The sequence below is a fragment of the Lathyrus oleraceus genome, chromosome 5, assembly GCF_024323335.1.
Source record: "Lathyrus oleraceus cultivar Zhongwan6 chromosome 5, CAAS_Psat_ZW6_1.0, whole genome shotgun sequence".
In the NCBI taxonomy this organism is placed as follows: Eukaryota; Viridiplantae; Streptophyta; class Magnoliopsida; order Fabales; family Fabaceae; genus Lathyrus; species Lathyrus oleraceus.
In genome coordinates this window covers 319,886,278-319,893,945 of record NC_066583.1, presented here as the reverse complement: position 1 = coordinate 319,893,945, position 7,668 = coordinate 319,886,278, and positions in this window count along the sequence as shown.

Sequence of the window (7,668 nt, the reverse complement as noted above, 5' to 3'; positions counted from 1 at the left end):
GGCACTCATTTTACATTCACAACAAGATTGGCTTTCAAATGTAAAAACAATACGGATGAGTGCGAAGCTTGTATTATAGGGCTTGAAGAGGCCATTGATCTCATAATAAAATATCTTGACATCTATGGAGATTCAACTTTGGTTGTGAATCAAATCAAAGGTGAATGGGAGACGAATCAACCCGGTTTAATACCATATAGAGACTATGTGAGGAGGATTTTAAATTTATTTACAAAGGTTGTGTTTCATCATATCCCTCGAGATGAAAACCGGATGGAAGATGCTCTTGCAACGTTGGCTTCAATGATTATGGTGAAATTCTGGAATGAAGTTCCCAACATAAATGTGATGCGTCTTGATAGGCCAGCTTATATGTTCACTGTTGAAGAAGTTAAAGATGAAAAGCCATGGTATTTTGATATCAAATGTTTCCTCCAAAGTCAGATTTACCCGCTTGGGGCATCTTTGAAAGATAATAAGACTTTTAGGAGATTAGCTGGCAACTTCTACCTGAATGGTGATGTGCTTTACAAGAGAAACTTCAATATGGTTTTGCTCAGATACGTGGATAGACACGAAGCAGACATATTGATGACTGAAGTCCATGAAGGTTCCTTTGGTACTCATTTCAATGGACATGTTATGGCAAAGAAGATGTTAAGAGCAGGTTATTATTGGCTGATAATGGAATCTGACTGTTGCAAGTTCGTGAAGAAATGCCATAAGTGTCAAATTTATGCATATAAGATTCATGTTCCTCCGACACTGTTGAATGTCATTTCCTCTCCATGGCCCTTCTCCATGTGCGGAATTGATATGATTGAGCCCAAAGCTTCAAACGGACATCATTTTGTTCTAGTGGCTATTGACTACTTCACAAAGTGGGTTGAAGTGGCATCATACACGAATGTAACCAAGCAAGTTGTTGTGAGGTTTATCAAGAACCAGATTATATGTTGTTATGGTGTGCCAAGTAATATCATTACTGATAATGGATCTAACTTGAATAATAATATGGTGGAAGCTCTCTGTAAAAACTTCAAGATTGCACACCATAATTATTCTCCCTACAGACCCAAGATGAATGGGGTTGTTGAAGCTGCAAATAAGAACATCAAGAAGATCATTCAGAAGATGGTGGTAACTTGCTTTTCCCTGCTGAATCTATCCTTGATATGTTCATTTTAACCAGTGATGAATATTCTCTCTTTGGTATTCTATCCAGTAACTAATAGATATAATTCCTATTTTTCCCTGGCAACCTATCCTTGATATGTTCATCCTAACCGGTGACGGATATTCTTCCTTTGAGTTTATCCTTGATATGTTCACTGTAACCAGTGACATGTATTCTCTCTTTGGTCTTCTGCCCAGTAACCGGCAGTTGTAAATCCTATTTGATATTTTCCCCAGTAGGTCATTCTTACCCAGTAACCAATAACGAATACACCACCTTTTTCTCAGCAAGTCATCCTTGATATGTTTACCCTAATCGGTAACGGATGATCCTTTGTCAGAATATATTATCTGCCTACCCAGTAACCGGTAATAGATAATATACTTCTGGTACTCCTGTGTTAAAGTTCGTTCTTCCCCAATTGAGTTTGAGGTGTATTTCCTTAGTGAAGTCGACAATCCTCTGTTTGGTTCGAGTATTTCAGTTTGTTCTAATTTACCCGTTCTCCTGCAAATTTTCCTTATCCCCAACCGAGTCCTTACAATGATTTATTTTCATGGAATTCCTCTCGTGTCTCTAGCAGTTTTCAAGTTGTAGCTTGGCCTATGCATAGCTTTTAATCCCCATAGTCTCTTTCTCCCCAGTGAGTGTTCCCTATGGAATGCATTATGCTTATATGGACTTTAAGTCTCTCCGGTTTCTTTTCCTTTGTGGCAATATTTTCCCCATAGAGATTATTTTTAACATTTCATATCATATGTATCATGAGGTCTCTTAGGGACCAAAATTTATTTCTATATGTTGTTATTTAAGTCCATTCTACTGAGTTGATATGAATATTTTAACCTTCACATCCTCAATTAGAATGTCCTTAAATAGGGGCATCTGTAAGATCCCAATTTTGACCCTAAGATCCCTCATGATATCTCATCATATGCATTGGCTTTGGAATCACACCTTGGCATCCTGATTACCCCTCATTCATTGGGTTTGCATTGGGAGAGGTTACCAAGCACATTTGATTATATCATACTTTTTTTTCATTATTTACTAACCAAAATACCAAAAAATATGTCAATGTATAGTTTGTTGCTTTTGTAGGTAGTGTGTGTGTTCACCCATGCTCCATCAAGCTCATATCTACGGTTTAAGACCCTCAATGCAAGGATATCAACCAAGAAATGGTTCACAATGACTCTATACATTATGTATGGATCCTCGTGATATTCACATATCATTTTGATCAAGAATTCATCAAGAGTTTGAAGTTTGTTTGCCTTGGAAGCCCTAATTCATCTAGGTATCTTGTGTGACTTCCTCAACAAGTTTCTTCAACATTGAATCAAATATTTCAAGGGATACTTCATGTTACATCACATTACACATATATGATCCACCATGAGTCCCAAATATCAAGAGAATGTCAAGTTTGCAAGATGGTTCATGGTGGTTGACCAAAGAAGGTCAACTAATCAAAACTGGGGTTCCCTAGACCCTATCTCCTACAATGTTTATCATATGAAAATGATACCAAGATAAATGTTACTCTTATGACATTCCAAACAACTTTCATGTTTAATTCAAGAGATATTTTTGCTTGGAAATTCATTTTTTATGGTGGAAGATTATAGGTCATTTTGTTTGAACCCTAGTTAGGAGGTAAACTTCCAAGGATCATAACTTGCTCAATTTTTATGAGATCAAATCCATTCAAGGTCCATGATCAAATTCAAGATGTCCTTTTAAACACTGATTTTTAGAATAATTTAAATTCAAATTTCAAATGCATGTGCCAAGAGGAAACATTATAGGTCATTTTGGTCCATTACCATTGAACAAGTGATTTTCCTCAACTTCTAAAATGCATAACTCCTTCATGCCAAATCCAAATGAGTTAAAATCGGTGACCAAATTAAAGAGGTTTGAAATAGCTACAACTTTGATGAAGGAACATTTTCCATTTGAAGTCCATAGAAAAGATTATTCATGGGTGGAAGAAGTGCACATTTGACTTAGTACTTAGAAAATTTTCAAATATGTTTGATTTTCCAAACTTCCACCTCAAAATTCATCATGATACAAGCTTTAAATGGAAAAGTGTTAAACATGAAAGTTGTTCCCCTTGACCTCACCTTTCCAAAAATTCCAAGATCAACTCATTTGGTCTAATATTGAGGGACTTGCGTATGGCTCCTTTGTGGGATTTGTTTTGACAAGTTTTGGATTCAAATTATCATTCCTCTTTGCATGTTTCCATATGATGACCTCGGTACTCTTTATGCGTGAATTGAAGTTATATTACATCATTATTTAGGCCCAAGTCATTTCCGATACATCCATTCACCTTAGTTTCCAATTTTAGCAAATTTTCAAGTGGTGCAACGATCAATTCCCTTGCCTATTTAAACAAGCTCATGGCCTCAGAAATCACACACACGCCTTGCCTAAGCTTTTCCAAGAGAACTCGGAACCTCACACAATAGAATTCCTTGAATATTTATTTGAAATTGAGTTTGAATTTAACCTTTTGTTTTGAAGTTCAAACTCCAAGGATTCATTGTTTTTTTCATCTCAATTGATTACTGCAAGCAAGAAGAGGAAGAATCAAGCAAATTCAGATCAAGATCAAGCTGAATTGAAGCTACTCGAAGGTGAAATTTAAGAAAATTCTCTTCTTCAATTCTCCCTCATTTCTGAATTATTTTGATTAATATTTGGTTGGCTGAAGTCCCACCAATGTAGGCAACAAGATTGAGTTGCTTTGAGGTCAAATCGAAGTAACTCAGTTCATGATCCTCAAAATTCAAATCCCTGTATCTCTTGATATACTTGGAATTGGAGAAAATTAAGGACAGATTCGAGCTCCTGAGAATTTTCTCTTTGAAATAGTGTCCTTGTTTTTCATTTTTCATTAAGTTTAGGTTGGATCAGTCCGATGGAGGTCACCTGAGAAGATGATCGGAGCTAGGACTCCGGTGGTGAGTTGTCTTCCTCTCATCCATCTGATCTTGGTCCAAGGATCTAATCTCAGCCTTCGCTTCTGATTATCATGCGTGTACACACATTTACAGTGGTACATGATGGAGCGCGCATTTTGGCCGTCAGATCTGCCACCTCAATTAATGAGGGAGATCTGATGGTTCTTGCTTTTTTTGTATTTTCTGATTTTATGTTTAATCCTTTTATTTTGTTTAATTCATATTAATTTCATTTTTAATCCAAATAATATGGGACTTTCACCAAAAATCTTTAAATATTTTCCTCTTTCATTTCTTGAATTAAAATTATTTTTTGGATTAATTTTGATAATTTTCATGAATTAAATATTTTTGTGCATATTTTTAATTGTTTAAAAATACTTCTGACTTTTCAAAAATCATGGAATTTTTTGCCTAAGGTCCTTTGACCTTGTTTGACCTAGGATAAATCTCTTGGCTATTTATTTGGTGTTTTGAAGAGATTTTAGGTTTTGACCAAATTAAATTGTATTTTAATGCATTTTTAAATTGATTTTTAATTGATTAATTGTGTAAAAATTATGTTGAGCCATTTTTATGGTCTTGTGATGTTTGACTATTTTTTTGGATCTTGGTCAATGTTGATTTGACTTTTTTTGAATTAAAATCATTGAATTTAGGGGATTGATAAAATGTACATTTCATCTCCCAAAATGAATGAATGATTTTAATTTGATAAAATTTCTCCCATGACCAATTTGTGTTTCTTTCAATCCTCTCCCCCTTCATCTTCATCCCTATTCTTTCCCATTCCCTTCATTGACCAATGAAATCTCAAATATCTTAAGGCTAATTGGTTCATCGATGACCTTGTGTCAGATGAACTAATACAAGTATGGATGAGATAGGTTTATCCCTCTTGATCTTTTCTTTTAGTGTGTGGTATATTTTAGGAGTTTGGTTCATTATACCAAATATCTAACATGCATTAACACCTAAATTTTTCATTGCCCGACCTCAAATAGTTGTGACTTCTACATAAGTCCAATTACGATTGCTTAAGATAGAGCTAAATTTGACCCTAAAGGCATATCATTCTAGTAAGTGAGATTGTAAGTATCCCATCCTTCATGGTATTGTGTGGAAACTTGACATTTTTTCCTTCCTATAGAAGATGTCTTGGTTTAAGGATTCATGCTTGTGAATGGATGGTTGAGTGTTCTCCAAAGAATGACTTAATCAATTAAAAAGAAAAACACCACTAACACTTAACTAACATTTGACTAACCCTTATTAATATTGTTTTACTTTCAAGTCATTTACTTTATGCAATTTAGTCTTCAGTCATTTATCATTCATTTCCATTGACATTTCATTTAACTTATTTATGTTTATGTCATTTTTACTTTGCTCATTTGAGCCATATCTTGTGATTGTATATATTTGTTTGTGCATTCTGAATTTGTTTGTGGTCTTAGGACCTTAAAACACTTAATAAACAAAAAAATCCTAAAAATATTTGGTGGACTATTGATCTTGATCTGAACTTTTGGACTTAGGAGTATGCAACATTCCCTGTGAAAAAAGGACTTGGCCAATGCCAACATTTTGAGACCAAGTTATTATGAATTGAGCCTTCATCTGATGCAAGCCTTGGACTCTGTTTGAATTCATCTGCTACCTTGTCTTGTTGCTAATTATTATTTAGATTTTGTGTCTGATGCTTTCTTCTGAGTTGGGCAAAGAATATTTCATTTGGTGCATGAGAAGACAAAGAAGACTGCTAGCTATGGGATTGACTTGCTTGGATGTGGCTATCTTTATTTGATGCCTTGATCTTCATGATGCTTGATATTGTTAATTGCTCATTGATTATTTCTTCATTTAAAGTACAAGGGAAATGGGTTTCTATATGACATTCTTGTCTGTTGGATTGCATCCCATTAGTCATATCTTTTCAACTCTTAACTTTTAATTTTACACTTAGGATAGCCTCTTCATCTCCTCTCACTTCTTAAATTTCAAAATCTTTCCTCCTTTTCAAAAACTTTCTTTGCTTGTGATTTCAAACTTATACCTTATTTTAAGTAGAAACTTTGGCCTTATGCCATTGAATTTTTGAACTTTTTTTTCTTAAATCAAACTTGTAAATAAATCTAATCATATTGACTTAAAATTTCAAAACACAAAAAGAACTAACAACTACATTCAAATCTTTGGCCCTTTGTGCCCTTCTCAATTAAATTTTTGTTAAAAGCAATTCACCTACTTTGAAATTGTTACCACGAACTACGAGGTTTTGATCCCTCATTTTTATGTTGGTACGTAAGCACAAGTCCGAAGGTCTTGTCAAACATAAAAATATAATCAATAAATTCTTTTCTCAAACATCTTTTATACCAAAAACACATACATACATAAAAAAGGGCTCCTTAGGAGTACCTAAGACACTTTGGGTGCTAACACCTTCCCTCTGTGTAACCAACCTCCTTACCTGTAATCTCTGACATTTTATTAGTTTTGATTTGAAAACTTCTGATCTTTGGGTTTTGTTCTTACTTTTCCCTTTTCCTTTGGAAAGAATAAAAGCTCAGTGGTGACTATGGTTTTATTAACATCAAGTTTATGTATAGCTTGATGGTCATGAATTTACTGCTACAGGTTTGCGAGTTCAACCCAAATTAAAAGCTAACCCAAGTTTGAGATTAGCCCGTGTAAAATCTCGGTTTATCTTGGGGACTAACCACTTCAAGTTTGGAAAAAAAACTAACTGCTTCAATCCATCGTTTGGAAGGAAGACTCACTGATTCTCTCCTTGTTTGCTTGGAAGTTAGCTAAAAACTTCATTTCTCCTTGTATAAGGGGGTTCGAGAGTTCAAACTCCTAAAAGCTCTTAAGATTTACTATATAATCTCAAGAACAAATCTTGGGGAGAAGATTAGGTCTTTTCTTTTTTATCGAACCTCTATAATTCCTGGTGTTATCTCTTCATCCCTTAACTTTTTACTCTCCGCATTTTAATTCTCGGTGCTAATTTCTAAACTCTTTTTGAAATGAATTTAAACTTTGAAAGTGAACCTAAAAGGTTTTCAAACTACTATTTTTCTGAAATCCATAATTCAACTTCTATTGTGTTTGGAGTCATATGTCCAACAAGTGACATCATAGTCTAACTCATGTTTATGGACTAATCGTCTCAGGAGGAAGATGACTTCCAACACACTTTTAATCAAGAACTCTTTCCTAAACACACTTATACAGTTTAAAGGTGCTTAGTTTGAAATATGGAAATCTAGATTTAGAATTTTTATTCAAAGTATTAGTTATGAATTATAGGAAACTAGAATCAACTGTCAATTTATCCCTACTCACCAAATATATGGAGAAGTAGTTGATAAACTCGATTCTTTGACCGTATAAGAAAAGAGAAATTTTGAAATTGATTTCAAAGCTAAAAACTTTCTAGACTTTAGATGATAGTAAACTTCTTTATATCTATAATTGTAAAATCTCCAAGAAATATGGAATACTCTT